Genomic DNA, 17,522 nt, shown 5'->3' on the forward strand with positions numbered 1-17,522 from the left:
ACCAGTTGGGTGGGCACATTAAGACCGAAAATGGCTGATATTTCGTCAATGCCGTTGACAGTTGCAAAATGTACACATGGGCCAGTTGCCCAAATTGCATCTTGTCGGACTCCATCCGATAACCAGGCAATCGTTTTCGCCAATCTAAAAACGCATTCGGAGATTCGGAAATTGGCCATCTCTGCCTGCATCTCTCAGTTGCCAGGCCGCATCTCGTGGGGCATGTGTCTGGCCAGACATTCGTCCATCTACTCAATCATGGGCATGCCCATTTCTAGGAACGTTTTCGCCGCAGCAGCTGTCCCAGCCTTGTTGTTGCTAATTACCACACAGCCAAATAGCGAACCGCAAAAAGGCAAGCCACAGAGACTGCAATAAACATTGATTTTTCCAAAGACGTCGAAGCGGCTTTAACCACTTGCCCATATTGGTGTCGTCGCTCGCTATATTTGGCCAAAGCAAAAAGATTTTTCTTTCCCAAGAAACGGCTGCAAAAATTGCCCAATTTGTCGGAGTCACATTGCTTGGATGCTTTTTACTTTGCCAGCTCGAAATCATTAGCAACTGTAAACTGCATTGTTACCCCGAAGCCAAATGTCAACATATCAATTCCGCTCGCACCTAATATATGTATCTTAAAGATACGCCTTGTGGAACGTCGGCTATTCGAGCAATTCTAAACGGGTCGACATCGACCTGTTTATGCAAATCAGGCGAGAGACAGAGAATATCTTGTTCGCAAATTTCTATACAAAAGCTGATCAAAAAATACACAAAAGCGCGATAAAAATAAAAACATTTTTATTGAGTTAAACTGCCTGCAATGTGTGGGCTTGCCTATAAATGCTTTCAACGAGGAGAGCAGGAGAAAATACAGAAGGGGCCCGAGGAAAGTCGGGGAGAGCATTTCAATTGCGGGGCGTATGGGATTATTAAGGCAATTTGATGATTAATACTCGTAGCTCGTAATAATGGAAGCGTATCAGAGATTGCGGATGATTGACTTGGAATGGAATTTAGTTATGCAGGGGCTTTAGTTTGTGGCGACTTACTAACACTCCCTTTTCTAACGGAAAATATAACATAGGTGGCCCATAATTTTAGATGCTCTCCAGAAAAACCTACAATTTTTCAATTTTTTCCCTGCAAATTGAAAAATTACCGAGCTGCGAAGGCCTACATTGAAAAGCTGTTTTTAAGTATCCTCAGTTGTAACATCTGGAAGCCTTTTGCATGAGGTATAATATTGTGACTGGGTTAATATATTCATAAACTTTAAAGATCACTTCAAAAATGTAACATGTTCTCTTTGGGAATACATTGAAAATATTTTAAAATGCTATAAAAGTGATCACCTTTTTTGAACAAATGTTTCGGTGTTTTTTAGAAGGGATTACCAGGCAAAAACACTTACTATATGTCATTCACAAACTGATAAGATCATTTCTGAATTGGTTAAATATTTGCACGAATCTTCCATACTTTTTACCGCTTTTCCGTGCGCTTTTAAATTAGCTTTCTGATGGTAGTCTTACCGTTTTTCAGTTTTGGCAAATGGTGTTTTCGCTGATTCGTGTAAACAATTTGTCCGGCAATTAATTGTTTTAAACGTGACGCATAGCGCGAGAAGCTCTAATTTACGCTCGCGCTCGGTGTGGAAATGCTCTCCAGCTTTGTGTTTGATAAACAATTATGATGGCTCTCTAAAAACGCCTTCTGTTTCTGTTTATTTGGTTTTAAATGTTTTTTTTTCGCTGTTGCTTTTTCGCTTTTGATCAAGTAAACTAAATGGGTGTGTGTGCCACAGTTGTTGGTTTTGCCTTTGTTTATGTGTCGGCATTTTCATTCATAGTCAGTCGGACAGTTTTAGATGATAAATCTTTTTATGCGCGGGGCAGCACGCGCTATTTTTTCATATACTCAACGCGGCTGTATCTGTATCTGTATCTGTAGCTGAAAATGTGTGCTCTGTGTGTTATGGCATTATCATTAGCTCTTGGGATTTTCGCTCTTTTCCTCAGGCAAGTTCATTAACTTTTGGATTGTGCGCGGGGGCAACAATTTGTCAAAAATTCTGTCAGACATGCGATTTTTTAATTATTATTTTATATACCCGGATTATGTGCACATCATTTCTGCCTATATGTTGTTTATTTCCCTCTCGCATTCTCAAGCTGACCCATATGCGTTCCGAGCATTTCTCCTCCATAATTCTCTATTTATGCCTGACATGCGAGCTACCAAATAAAAGTTTGTCCAGGCAATTAAGAAGGCCCAGACAAAGTTGTGTCCGGTTTTAATTTTTGGAGTTGTCTTTGATTAGCCGTTGCTGCCCCACTTGACCAAATGATAGATACACTGACTGACTGGCTGGCTGACTGACTGACTGACTGACTAACTGACTGACTGACTAGCTACCTGCTGAGCTGGTTTACTTTAGCTTTTAACATCTGTGCGTTTAGGGGTTAGCAGTACCAGTTCCGTTTCGAAGTCGCCGTGACGTCACAATTATTAAAACCCATAAGAGACTAGGCTAAGTTGAGCACCTGACTATGAGACAACAATAGATTATGCCATATCGTCATAATTCGCTTAATATGCGTGCGAATCGCCGTTTAGGAAAGCATACACCCAGTCTTTAAATCCAAGTCAAGGGTACATGTAGTACCGGTTCAATAAAACCAGCATGGAGACCAACCGGACTTATCCTAAACGCCACCTGACAGCTTCCTTGTGCTAATAGGCCAAAGCGTGAAACAAAAGATTAGATCGGATATCTTATTTGCATTATGAATTCGATTTAAGAAGTAAAACTAGTGAGGTTTTTAAACTAAAAAGCCATATTTTCCTAAAGATACGCACTGTCTGCAGTGACCGAGGAGTAATTTTCCGTTTCCTGGTCTAATCTAAACATTCCAAATGTGTTTTCCAACAGCTGGTTGCCAAAGTAACACAGCCGCAAGAGGAAAAATCCAATAAATTCATCTTTTAGCGGCCAAGTTTGTTTACCCTCTAGATACTTTCCCTAGCTCATTTAGTTTCCCGTCCTAAAATTATTTACTCTGCTTGAGTTACTAGTAAATTGGAAGTTTGTGCCTGAGTAAATTCCATATGCAAATGTTTCCGGTGGAGATTCTGATTTATTTACTTGAATGATTTAAAACTATTTTGTTTTCCACTTGCTTTAAAACGTATATTCATTATATTCTCTGTTCCTCTCGTTTCAGGTACGTGTCCATGCATTGAATTTTGTGCCAACGAATTTTGAAGGCATCTCCCATTTCGAGTAAGATTTTTCCCGCCCATAAAATGTCTGGCTGTGAATAGATTTCTCGGAATGAACTTTTTCCAGTAGCAGATGTTTCAGTAATTACGGCATTCATCAGTCTAGTTGGCTAGCAAGCGATTTAGCCATCAACAAATTAGGATTAATCAGTGGAACATGAGTGGTGTTGAGATAAAGAGGAAGAAACACACTTTGGGATTGCTTTAATAGGGACAAGATCGATAATATCAACTGTGCAAGATATTTATTACTTTCGCAAATAGCGCAGCATAAGCAGACCTTGTTTTTACTTATACGTCTTCGGAACTCTGATCTATATCAATATTTGGATTGCCACTACAAACTTGATACAATAACTGGCACAATCAATATTTGAACAATCAGGTTTTTGGACCCAAGGCGCGCCCAAGAATAGTTAATAATTTCCGGCCGAGAGAGAGGAAGTCGCTTATTTTGCACTGCGGACTTCTGACTCCCTCTCAATCAGTTTGAATTGCGGTCGGTTCGGGAGCGGCTCTAAAGAGCAGCGTATAAGTTTGATGGCTGACAAATAAGTATTAGAGAAATTGTGGAAAACTCATCTTTCTCTGGCAAGGGAAAAACTAGTTATTCCTGCAACTTCTCTGCCTGTTTTTTCGGGCTTAAGAAAAGTTTTCCCGGCCCGTGCAGCTGGTGGTTATCCAGTAGCAAAAACTCGTATCATGGCCGAGAGAGGTTCGTCTCCTTGCCTGGCCTGTGTCAGAAACTTTTCCATCATAATCTACTTAACTTTTGCTGCAATCAATTGCAGACTTTTGTAGCAGCGCTGTGCCGCCTCATTGCATTTTACACAGCCTCTCCAGCGCTTCTCCACCCAGATCTGAGCAAGATTTCTTTGTGTAGATACAAAACGAACCGAGAGATACATTGCCTTTGCCGTTGCCTTTCGCATTCGTCGAGCGGGCCGGCCGTTAATAGAAAAGTTGTCAATGTTTTTTAGACGGCTGGAGGGGGGCGAGTGTCAGCCGCTCTTATCTTATCAGTGCAAAACGGGGGGAGGTGAAGTTGCAACATTCTGCTGTCTGTCGTTTGCATAGTCTGGCCTGCGGATGCATCTGCGTTTCGTCCGGCGTCAGATATATGTAGCTATAGCTGGCACAGCAGATACAACTGCATCTACCGTGTACGAGTTTCTCCTACACGCAAAAGCTATCTAAATACGTACACAAAGAGAGAGAGAGTACTCACACAAAAGCTCCGCAGATATAGATACAGCCCACAGGCGGCACATGCATTCTGTAGATACAATATCTTAAAGATGCACTGAAGCGTAATTGTTGTTACCTATCCTTCTCTCTCTCCCCCCGCGGCCGTCCCCTTGCCCCCGACAGGTCTTGTTGAGCTTGCTTGTTAATAATATTGAACAAAAACAAGAAAAGCTATTGGTTTCGCCCAGCACCGAAGGTTACAGAGTATTTATCAAACAAAGGGCAATGTTCTTTACATCGCAAACGACGGAAAATGATTTTTCCTTTAATGCGACAAAGGGAATGGGCGAATGCAGCTCCATGGGGATTACATTGAAATCGTAAACTGACGAATATCTATTTTTTAAAAATTCTTTTTCGACTTGCGGTAGTCGTTGCGTGCATAAAGGATGTATTGCTTTGAAATGTGCACCTTTTAAGAGAAAACTTCCGCAATAAATAAATTTAAAAGGTTATAACAGTATTCTTTCATTAAACGATATTGTTTATTACACAATATTTCTATAAATATTGGCCCATAAATGATTTGCTCTGCTGACTTATCGAACTAATAAACTTTCCTCGCAGAACGATTCTCGACTGACCCGCTTAGTCATCTTGGGACCGAGTTGCAGCTCTCAATTTGGCTGGGGGTTCTGAGGCTTGGGTCAAGCCATATTGAACCCTGAAGCCCCCAAAGCCCTCGTCTTCCCATTGTATCTAAGTATCTCGTTTTTCAAAATTGGCACATGAGTCCGGGCACTAGCAGTCTCTCTCTCTCTGGCATCGCTCCCTTCCGCTCGCTCTTTTCGATTTAGTTTGAGTTTAAGGCTTTGTGCTCTGCTGACTTCTGGCTAATTGTTTGCTGCTGTTTTGTTATTGCTGTTGGCAGTATCTATCTGAGCGAGTAACTGGATGTATCTGTGAGTATCGAGTATCTATTTGCCATTGCATTGTTGTCTCGTTTGCGCACATAATTGTAATTGATAGTTTGACTTTTACAAAGCGAGCGAGGAAGGAGAGGGAGAGAGTCGGATGCATTGTGCATTAGTTAAGGGCTCTGTTTGCGGGCCTGCTCCTCCCCTGATGTTGTTATTGTTTTTGCTCTGACAGGGTAATTGGATAGCTACGAAAATACGAAAATAGTCCAACCCAAAGACCTTCAGCTTGACTTGGGACGCCATCGAATCGCTTGAACTGTGATATTTTCCGCATTAAACCTTTGCAAACCAGTTTTCCCCCACATACGAGACATTACTCATACGCCAAGTGGAACATTAGCACTTCTCTCGGGAGACTCTATCTCAATTCTTCGCTAAGTTATGTGCATTTCAAATGTGTGAGCAAGGAAAAAGTTCATTCTCCTCTTCCTTATCCGTTTTTGTTGTTGTTCTATCGCAAACTCAATCAAATGTTTAAGTTCTCTCCGTATCCCGCTCGCTCACTGCACTGAAAACAATATTTTAGGGGGGTTACTTCTTTATTTTCAAAACTGAAAAAGGAGAAAAAAATGGCATTGATAAAAATGTAGTTCGTTTTGCAAAAAAATGTGTAATCCTGTCAGTGCAAATGGTAAACAAATGGCTAAAATACAGAAGGGGTTTTTAAAAAATAAGAACAAAATACATATGTATGCTGAAGGGGTTTAATAAAGTTACTTTTCTGACTTAAGAATGCCATTTTGTTTTGACCTTTTCCAGGTATATATTTTCACGTCATAAAGTAGATCATTTTTTTCAGTGCAAGTGCAGCACAATCGGCTCTGCATGTGTGTGTTTCTCGTTCCGTTGGTTACTTGCTCTCTTCCTCTTGCTTTTTCTTTGGCCGTAGCTTGCTTGTGTTTTTATTTTTTTGCGTATATCAAGCGTTCATTGCCCGCGATTCGCTGTTTCTGCCTTTTTGCCTGTTGTTTGTGTTGCTTTTGCCTTTGCTGCATTTTGATTTTGGTTTTGTATCTTTTTATTTTTAACGTACACACAATTTGTTAATCTGACTCGAAGTGTTGTTCTGTTTTTATTTTTAATTCGCATAATTTAGCATTTCGTTACGACGGAGTCACTGTGGGAAAGGACAAAGGGGGTGTTAAGCAGGGGTTGTGGGTTCGCAACTGCTGTCTTCAAGGTCACAGAGTTGACCTTCTTTTGGATAACTCTGCTGTCGGCTGATTAAAATTGAAAGACATTTAATTGTACAGTTGATATCGATACGCGATAGCTCCAGATAAACTACGTGGTTAATAATTGCTTTCAATAGCATAATTCGACTATGACGGAATTGTCATATTAATGTTCACATACAATTTCACTAATTACGTAGTTGTTGGAGCAGGCTATCTGTCTTAATGGCTTTCAGGTATTTCCGATTAAATCGTAATGTTTTCTGTTATCGTTAAAATATGACCGATTATAAAGTTCCATTTCGAAAGTTTAGTCACACTGACAAAAATAGTTGAAATATATCGTGAAATATATCATGATATCGAAACTTCAAAGTACAAGCTATCTTTTATTTATTATTTATTTTTTAATATTTCCGCAGTCAAGACAAGTAATAATATTTATGATTTATGATTATGACAATAAGGGAAGGGTTGTTTTTGTAATTTTGATATGATATAAACTCGATCTCTTATGGGAAGATCAGTGTACAAATCACATGAAGTTAGGGAACACATTACTACACATTTATCGCGGTTGTATTCCACCTCACCACCCCCCTTCGGATGTCTGATTAATCTCCCTGCCCGATTGCTTATCAATTTATGATCGTACTGGCAGTTCTTGTTTTTCCGTTGGACGCCGGTTCTTGCAGTCATTTAATCGGTCGGTAGAGTCCGTATGAATGTGCATATTTGTATTTATAGAGCTCCGTGTGCAAGGGCTTCAGCTACTCGTGCTTTGTCTTGCTGGTGTGTTTAATTTGCCGATTTAATTTAAGTTGAACGCAATCAAAATACAGCAGGAAAGAGAGGCAAGCGAAACAAGCTGTTTCGCATTTTATTTAAAATTCTATTTTTATTCACTTGCCCATGCGTTTTGCTTGCCTCTTTTTGCTTTGTTTTTACTGCCTTGTTTTTCTTTTTTGCATTTTTACTTTGGCCTGCCAACTATTTTTGTTTACTATTTACTTTGTGTTGTTGTCGCTCACTGTCGCCGCCGGCATTTGCAAAAAGGGGCGGGGCGGGCCAGGGCGGTCGGGCGTGGCAGAGGGCTTAGTGCGTTGATTTCCCGACCTAGCCGGCGACAATATTTGTTGTGCACTCGACGCCAAAGCCGCCAGGAGGGCAGAAGGGCGGGGTGCGACGCGGAGCGGGCAGGACCAGGATCCACAAAAGCGGGCACACCATATAATGGCAGGGGCGCGACGAGAGGGGCGCAGACAAAGGCCAATGGGAAGGCAGTTCGCCCGGCATTCCTAGCACTAGACTGAAGAAGCCTAGGCATTTTGCGGTTACAGTGGGCCGAGAACCTGCGAAATTTGAGTAAAATAAATGTACCCTCCTGATTTCGGTTGAATAACCCTTTAAGTTATCTCTCCAACGTTACAATAACCAAATATTATCTTTAAACGGAGTGATGACTCCTTAGTGCAAAACGAAAACAACCCAGTGATTGTGAGAAAATAAGATTTGTATCTCTAAGTTTTCTAACCAATTAATCTTAACTGTGAGCTACGTAAACTAATTCATAAAACAAGGAAAGAGAGTTTCGCCTTTCGCTCTTCTCAGCGATGCTATATTGGCTTGATTCGATGATATAAACAATTCGATCTCTAGAAACATTTGAAGTTAAAGCTGATAATAGACGTTGAGGTCTGAAAACAAAGATATGTAGGTCCAAACCTTGTGCTTTACCAATATATATACTCTTGAAAAAGTATCACGTGATTGGACGTGTTAAAAAAATCTTAACGATTTTAAAAAGCCCTTTGGGAATTTGAATGAACCTCTGCTTATTCAAAAGTATATTTTTTCTAAAAAATGTAAAAGCAAAATTAAAACCAAACTCATTTTCTAGTTGGATGCATTGTTGTAATCATGCTCGGTCAGGTGGTCACCCCACCAGGGGTTATTACGGGAATTGCTTTCGAACTACAATTCTAGAACAAGATTGGTTCCCTACTTTCTTTCCTCACACATGACTTGACACAATTTTAGTGAAATAAATAATTTAGCTTCAATTGGGAATTACGCCGCAGCCCGCGTTTCGACCACAAAAGCTTCCCACACCTGATTGTTTATGGTTATGGCCTCCACTGTGCCAGCTCTGGTCTCCTCCCTGTGCCCCTTCCCCGCGCACCCCTTTCGGCACTCCGCCACTGCCTGGCTGCCAAATGAGTTTTGTAGTTGCTGTTGCTCTTGGGTTGCATGCCACTCGCAACGGCGCAAAAGTTCCTAGACCACTCCAAAAAAGAGAAAAAACACAAAATTTATATGCGCCGTCGCGCATGCAGTCGCTGCCTCAGTCGACGTCGAATGTTGACACGTACGGCGAAGTCGCGCCTTGTATGGCTTTCAATGGCAAGCAGATTATTAATATTGCAAATGTGTGCGGAGAGCAGAGTGGCGGTACCGAGCGGCGACTGAGCATCCGAGCCTATAAATGTGACTTGGCATTAGGACTATGGGTTTATCTGCCTTAAAGACGGCGTATCGGGGTGGATTAGGCGAGTGTTTCACAGTTACGGTTAGATGGGTGATACGAAACCGGTTGCAATGTGATTTACCTCGAAGTCGAGCCCCTTTTTGGGGATTTGAGTTGGGAAAAACAGAGCAATTCAGGTAGAAGCTATACATCACTATAAACTCGGGGTTTATGGTTTTTGTCTAGATTTCCTAGGTTATCTTGAATTTTAAGGAAATCAAAGACAGCGGAAGTCAGAATTAAAATATTATAAGTTGTATTATAATTTATTTTACATGAATTCTCTTTATTCTGCAGAATATATAGAAAATCTTATGTATAGAAGCTATAACTCTTAATTAAAGGTGAAAAAGGCTTCTACTTAAACTTTTTATATTTACTTTCCCACAACAAAAACTAATATTGAAGTCTCGCAAATTATAATGCGAATCTTTGTTTTCCCAGACTTTGAAAGAAACCAAATCCCCCGAAATGATGTGTGAAAAAATGTGAGGATTAAGATTTTCTTCGCAACCGAGATTGCAGATGATCCGTTGATTGCTAGAAATAATTGCAAATCTTTCGGGGAGACAGAGCTACGTCTCTCTTGCTCTCAGCCGTAGGGCAACGTCATTATCAGTATCAAAACTCCATCATCGCCTTGGCGGAGAACGCATATCGCACAGTGCACATTGCACATTGCTCGTGGGCAACGTCGACATGCGCCTCTTTTGTCTGTTGACTTCCACTGGGTGCATCTGTGTGCCTGTGCCTACATACACACCGGCCTGGGCATACTCCACTCGGTGCGATATGTACATATCGGTGTGTATATTGCGACTGTCTGCGCTTCAGAGTTGTATAGCAATTGAATATTTGCAAGAGATTTCCGTTCATTAAACCCGACAGCAGCAGCCGCAGAAGCAGTGTAGAAAGCAGAAAGAGAGGGGTATACGGGGGGAGAAAGAGACGGCGACAGAGAGCGGAGAACCACCGTAGGCGGACTTTCGGGTCTCGAGGGGGATCCGTTTGGGGGCGGGGAGGGGGACGGGCCTGGTACTCGCTGTTGCTGATTTTAATTTTTATTTCATCCTCCCTCGAAGCGAAGAAGAAGTAGATAAGCGAGCGAGCGAGAGAGAGAGGGAGAACGAGTTGGACAGAGATGGGGAGAAGGAGCTTTGGCTATAATTAAATTCCTCTTTAAAGTTTCGCGCGTCGATTTTGTGTGCATTTAGAGGAGGAGAGATCCGCTGCACTGCTGCACTCGGAAAACTAATTTCCCAGAAATCTATTAATTCGCTGCACTTTCAAGCTGAACATTTTTAAATATCATATTTTGTCACTTAGTTTTTGGTACATTTCTAGGAAGGTTGTTTTCCAAATACTTTATAGATAAATTCTTTGATAAATGCTGCTTATAAATATACTAAGTTTAGATCTACCATGCTAGTAATATATATCGTCTTTGCTTTTTTTATTTTGTGGAAAAGAATAGTTTAACCTCTGATCGCGAGTTTTGGGGTGTGAAGGAAATACCAGTAAACCAAAAAAAAAAAAAAAAAAGTTAAGTTATAATATCGTTTGTGTTTCAAGACTAAATAATAAAAAGTCTACCTTACAGTTTCGTTTCTATATTAAAGAGTCTAGAGTTTGAATTTGTGGTATTATTTTTAAAACTGAATCATTTTAGTTTGATACTTTGGAAGTAATAATTTAATACTCCTTTTATCGCCGCCGAATCGATACTCAAGAGTGTACAATTAATGTAACAATTGTTGTATGACTTTTTTTTTCGATGTAGCTACTCATTTTCATAAGTTTTAATATGTCTGCGAGGAATGGCAATAAAATCTGTTCCAGGCTTCAGCAACATTTCCAACTCGTATATATACCTTCCCAAATACAGACAGGAGGGCGGTTTTATGGAGTCCAAAAGGACTGCTTCTCCCCTACTCTACAAAGTATACGGCAAAGTACATTGAACAGTTTTTGCTTTACTTTGGTTGCCAAGATTTTGCCCTCATTTAGTTCCAGATGAAGTGGCCAAAAAGCTGTTAAAATTGATAAAAAGAGATTAGCCCTCCCGCGACGGCCAACTTCAGCCAAGCGTTTCGAGTGAACTAAACTACAGCTGAGCAAATTCACCCCAAATGGGCTTTGCTTGCATATTGATTGAAAGTTCATTATATCGCACTCGCCGAAATGTATCCACCCATCAAAGTTGCATCCACCCAAGACTGCTCCAAAGTTTGACACAAGTTGCGAAGCAACCGCAACTTAAAGTTGAACTAGAAGTTTTTAGGATTTTCTGCGGGAAACTCTTGAGCTTCGTCCCACTCCCTCCAGCTCTTTTGGCTGTTCCTAATTGCTGCACGTTGCATGTTCTCGGGTTCATCTGGGGCATGTAAGCTACTTGAACTGCACCAAACCAAACCAAACCGATCCGAACCGAACCCGTCATAATACCCTTGAAGGATTTTCGGTGGCCAAAACCAAGGAGAGTGGTGGGGATGAATGAATGACCGACCGACTGATGTGTGCGGTGGCTCCGAATCCGGATATCTTTGCTGTTTTGGTCGGGCCAAGATTGCGATTCAACTTGAACCAGGAAAACATGTTTGCAACTTCCAGCTCGGTGGCAATGAAAACTGTTGGAAAGGCGGAGGAAAAGGAAAACCTGCAGGTTCCACAACTTTGACTTCGGCTCGGAAGGCGAGGAGGCACGCCAAGTTTTCCTGGCCAACCTGCCTCCGGCCCCCGTTTATTCATAGAACATGTTTGGCCATTTTCTGCTGGCTGCATGCCTGCCTTCCGCGCCCCGCGTTTCTATTATCCCCTGAATTTTATGTTGCTTTGGCTTCTTTTTGTTTCTCGTCGGTTTTTGCCCGCTGCTGCATGCATTGATGCATTTTTCTTGCTAACAACAGCCCAGTCAGCCCAGCCAGTTGTGGCCAAGAGGAGGACGGGGCGCTGCCTTTTTTCTGCAGGTATGTTGGCCCGGTCTGGTCTGGTTTGGCTTGGTTCGCTTTCCTTCTCTCCTTTTCGGAATGGCTTTTCACGTTGTCGTTGCTTGTACTAAATATGCACTAAATGCTATTTATTTTCATGTGTCTGTGAATCTGCGAGTGCTCTAGAGTGCGACTGTGTGTTTGTGTGGCAGAGAAGCAGCATAAGTTCCCGGGATCTCTTTCCAAAAGGCGGATAAACGAATTAAAAATGCTCTCGAGTGCACCCGAAACTTCAAATCGGTATAAGTAGATGATGAAGATTGAAATGGTTCTGCATTTTGTCTGCTTTAAGCTTGCCATTTTATTTATTAGGAGTATACAATTAAATCTGTGCATCCATCGAATCAAAAAAACTGTCATCAATTTAAAAAAAGTTCACTTTTGTTTTAAAAATATTTCGAAATTTTATTGGTGGTTACCTCATTTGAAAAATTTAAAATTTTTATGCGAGAACCCTGTGATTTTCTGAAACCAAATTGTAATATTTTGGATGATTCTTGACTAAGCAGATGTACTGGATTAGATAGAGTATGCGCTTACCAAAATTGGTCTCTTGTTAGCTGTAAACCTGCACATAGGTATGTATGGGAGATATACCTTTGTAGAGCTCTTCGTTCCCGACCGTTTGGCATATTTTCAGCAGCTTCCAGCTACCCACACATTACCCCAGCGCTTTGGCTCTGGCAATTATTTCAAAAAGTGATTTTCGTTATACAAAAATATTGCATAACTGCTCCGCTGGTGCTCTGAGCTGCGAGTGTGGGTTGGGCTTTGGTTTGGTTTTGGTTGGGTTTTCGTTTTCGGGTATCCCCCTGCTGGCTGTCCTAAAAGCAAACTTTGTGCGGTATTTGTTTAGATTTTTATTCCCTTTTTGCGTCGGAAAAATGTATGAATTTCACGGAAAACCTCCATCCGAGCACTGAAGTATTTCTGAAGGAGTTGTTTTTGTGTGGATTTTAAATTCAGCAGCAGCTAACCTTTAAGAACTGGCATTTCTGTCATTTCTTTGGCCCCAAATTGAGTTTGCGTTTGTAGATTATCTTTGAAAGAGGCCGCCGAACGGCACTTGAAATGCGTGCTTTCTCGCCTGCCAGCTTCATCAGCGACTTCTTGTCCAACTTTGTTTGTTAACCAATTTGCACCGAAACTGAGCCAAACTGAACCCAGTTGAGCTGGAGACTTGACCATCAATCACAGAAGTATCGTTTGGCTAGCTCAGAATCAGAACGAATCTCTCGGTCTGCCTCTGGCTCTTTATGGGGCTCTTCAAACAGGGAGAAAATACAAAATAAAAGTAAACTTTGAACAAAGCATTTTTCAAGCATTTCCTTAAGCGTTTCGCTCAAGTTTCATTAGGCAAAGCAAACTTTTAGCTCAGGAAAATATAAAGAGTGGGAAGAGAAAATAGGGGCAGAGTAACAAAAGGTTCCCGAAGGGCTTGTGGGCAGCCTTTCATTATGCGAAGAGCTCGGGTGGAGCTGAGCGCCTAAAAGTGCTCTTTATTAAAACCCAATTTGATATTTATGCTCTGCGTTTTAATTAAATTTTTAAACATTTATTTGCCGCAACAGAAATCCCGAAATACTGATTCATTCTCTCTGCTATATACCCGAACACATTGTTACTTAAATTGAAATTCCTTTTTCCATTGGTTTATTTTCCCCACAGATTTTTTTATTTCTCTAAGCCATAATTATATTTCTGGCCAGCTCAAATCCAATAAGCATTATGACTTGCCGCTTTCTCCGTGCCCCCAAGACATCGTTTGTCCTGGCCTCCGTCCCGAAACCCGCCCTCACATACTCCGCCCCGCACTTTTTGGCCGGAAAATTTAATGTACTGCCCATATTTTGTCTCTAAAAATAGCCGGGAGGAAAACTTTTTGGGCTGCCTTAAATTTTATGGCCTCAACGACTGTCGCGCTAAATATCCTTGCTCCTGGCGCAACTCTCTTGCCCTCCTGCCCTCCAGACCTCCTGGGGAGTCCCTTTTGCAATGGGAAACATTTTTGTCGCTTTATTGAATTAAAAATTCAAAATTTGCCTTGGCAAGGCAATTTCTTTCTCCACTCGACGACATCGACAGCCGCCCCTTGCCCCCGGCCCATCATTAAATTAATAAATTAAAATGGAAAGCACTTTGTTTCAGACTCCATTTTAGAGCCACGGTGAAAGACGGTCTGCACTTCCCACTCCGGGCACAAAAGCGATGAAATTATTAATTTATGTCATTTACTTACTGGGAGCTGCAGCATTTTCAAATTAGCCCCGACGTTCGATCAAAATGAACGGAAGAGATTTTCTAACGCATTATAATTGGAACTGAGTGTTGTCCCCTGCAAAGCTCATTAAGGCTCAAAGTTAGTTGGAGTAGGATATTACCATGGACCAAAAGAGCCGATGGTTATTTTAATCCATTATACTTATAAGTAAACTTTAAAAATTTAAGTTATTAGCATTTTAAATTGTGCAAATGATACTTTACACACACAGTAGTGAGGAAGAAAGACAACAATAGACGCAACGAACTAAAGGCCGCTCATCTCTCGTCTCGTTTGCCAAACTGATTTATAATGAGTATTCTAGAACTCAATGTGAAAGTTCCATTTTGAGTTTTTCGGTTACTCAATATGAGAATATTTATTCTTAAGTTGAAAATTTAAGAGCGCATTTCCTTAACTTGATCATTTTGTGATCAATTCAAGTTTTTTTTTTCTTAAAATGAGTGAAACTCTTCTCAAAATGCGTTTTTCACCAAACGTTCTACTTAAATTTAGTGCATTCTCAATTGAGAATATAAATACTCAATTTGAGAACGTCATAATTGTCTCTGTGTAAGCACAAATCTTTTTAAAAGCAGACTTTAACGTTTTTAACGGTTGCCTTTTATTGAACCAAGGCATTCGTAATACTTATCTTGTGTAGTAGGTTTCAAATGTTTCCTGCTTTGCCCCACTGTTTTCGACATCGGAAAACTTCCTTCGGGGCGAATGTCTGCGTCTTCCTGCTCCTTAATAGATTTTGTATTTTGATTGATTGCCTCGCTTATTCAATTGTGTTTGTTGTGCCCCCACACTCCCACTAAACCAGTCGGGCGGGCTAAACCTCCCCCCTATCCACCACCCCCAACCCCCGGGGCACAAAGTCGCGTCTGCCTTGGCTTATGAAGCGTGTGATTGCTTTACTTACAGCTCCGCTCCTAAGTTGGTCTGGTCTGACAGGATTTAACTGCATTATTAGTTAAATCTGTAGCATAAATTTCAATATCGATGCGGCAACCTCATCCTTTACCCTTCCCCTTCCCCAGCCCGTTCCCCGGGGGCTTTTGTGTGGGTGGCGGTGGAAGGGGCGAGGGCAACCTAAATGAATTTTAATGCCTTTTAAAGCGACTTTCATATGCTGACTGGGTTCATGTTCTAGTTGCTGTAGCTGTTGTTGTTGTTGTTGCGAAACCATACTAGGCACCCAGTGTGTGTGTGGCTTAGTCTTGCACTGTCAGATACTTTTCGAAGTGCACTGTTGCATAAAAGCCGAGAACGAAAAGCTCTCGTTCGCTCGCTACCCCCAATCGGCAGCCCAAAGCCCAACGCCCAGTGCCCAACTTTTACGTCAGTTTCCATGTAAGCTAATACCAGTCGAAAAAGTTGAAATCGGCCACGCCTCTCCGAGTGTATCCCGATGACATCTGACCGACAAAATGTTTGAAACCAAAGGTGTAGATGGGTCAAAGAGGGGGACGGGGAGAGTGAGGGGGAGGGGGATTGAGATGCCAAGAGACGGGCTTTTTGAGCACCCAAAATATTTTCCCCATTCGCCACCGGTCCTGCAACGATTTCGCTGCGGGCTGGTCAGAGGGATTTCAGCTGCAACATCCTGTTCGCTTCTAATTAGCGCCGGGATAACGAGATCGGTCAGTTATATTCAATTAGCTAATTAATGGCCAGGCCTGAGGGGTTCCCTCTTAGCCTTAATTGGTTTTGGTTTTGAAATTCCAGACTTGAGATTACTAGTGGCTTACTTGTGGCTGCATTGCAACGTGATTACATTTCAATTGAACTCCAATTTATGAACAATTGAAATCAGAACTGTTGAGAGGGGAGTTTCGATTCTAGTTAAGCAATCAACATTACCCAACCTCAGAAGCAGTAGTGCTGTAATGTAGTTACCAATTCTTTACAATTTTTCGTAATTATTATTAAATTTCTTCTTAAATTTCTTTCCTGTATGAACAATTCAAACGTACTTACCCCATTAATGGGAGTTTGAATTGTTTTCCTTTTGCCAAACGAATTCTATCTCCATTATACTTCACCTATATACAGATAGCTCGAAAACTTTGTTGTATTCAATGGGAAGCAGCAAATCTTGTTTAAGAAATTAACGCCGCCTTTGATGGCCGATGTCTGGCGATGATGACGTAGATGAAAGATAATGATGATGATGCCACGCCAAATCGCATTTCATGCTTTGGCATAATCATCTTTGGGTGCTAAAAAGGCGAATGCCCCCTGAAGAGAGGTGCAAACGGGGTGGTGGACAGGGGGGTGCACGTAATTTATGCGACTTGCAACGGTGCCTTCCGCTACTGCAACAACAAAACAAACAAAGATAGAAACAAACATGGCCTGGGCCATATTTTCAGTCGGTTGCTGTTTTTTCTCCCTATTTTCTAGTTTTTCTCCTCTTGTTTTTAATAAGATTTCTTCAAGCAGACGATGACGATGTCTCAAGACAGGTGTACATGCCACACAGGTGCAAGTCCATATGTTTGCCTGTGCGTGTGTTTCTTTTTAGCGTGGCAACATTTGTAATGTTTCGCCCCGTTGACGTCGTCGGCGTTAATGAAGATGCGCCTCCATCTTGGACCCAAGCCCGCTGAGCTGCAGCAGAAGCTAGGTGGCGTCCGTATTCACTTGTCTATGGGTGGCCTACTTAATTTATGAGACGCGAGAATTCGTTGCACTGTGGAGCAGGAGGAAGACGCGCCGGGTGGAGCAAGGTACTCTGTGCAATTTGTAATTAGTGCAGGGTGCAGAGCGTAAATCTGCAGCCAAAGAAAATGTATCTGGCAGATACTTAGTGCCTCGCAGGCGACATCCAACGACAACGGAACGGAACAGAGCAGATAATTTGCAGAAAGCCATGGCAAACATCGTGTGATTGACCGCGTTAGGGCAAATACATGGGGAGCAAAGAACGGGAGGGGTGCGGAAATGGGTGATTTTTCACGGGGTCTAAGGTGTGGAAAGGTGGGAGAATGGGAGGCGTTAGGGAAACTTAATGAAAAAGCTAATGAAATGCCGCGAGGAGTCGATGACATTTTTTCTTGGGCTACCTACGTATCAAATAACCTTTTAACGTGCAGAAACCTGACTATTACG

The 17,522-nt window shown here is 41.7% G+C and overlaps 1 protein-coding gene and 1 long non-coding RNA gene across 22 annotated transcripts in view; one reads left to right on the forward strand and one right to left on the reverse strand.

Moving 5' to 3' along the window:
- The window catches only part of mub (poly(rC)-binding protein mub), a 50,573-nt gene that overhangs the window by 6,646 nt on the left and 26,405 nt on the right, over positions 1 to 17,522 (forward strand). Inside the window, exon 2 of one of the 21 annotated variants that reach the window (XM_070996286.1) lies at positions 3,228 to 3,286. The exons of the other annotated variants lie outside the window; for them this stretch is intronic. The gene's annotated coding sequence lies outside the window, so the exon portion shown is untranslated. The remainder of the gene's footprint in view (positions 1 to 3,227; positions 3,287 to 17,522) is intronic. 21 annotated transcript variants of the gene reach the window in all.
- Positions 4,997 to 7,442, reverse strand: LOC139353076 (uncharacterized). Its single transcript, XR_011604210.1, has 2 exons — positions 7,284 to 7,442; positions 4,997 to 6,004 (listed from the first exon to the last, which is right to left on the reverse strand). It is a non-coding gene; the product is annotated as an uncharacterized lncRNA (long non-coding RNA).

This window comes from Drosophila suzukii, chromosome 3, assembly GCF_043229965.1.
Source record: "Drosophila suzukii chromosome 3, CBGP_Dsuzu_IsoJpt1.0, whole genome shotgun sequence".
NCBI lineage: Eukaryota > Metazoa > Arthropoda > Insecta > Diptera > Drosophilidae > Drosophila > Drosophila suzukii.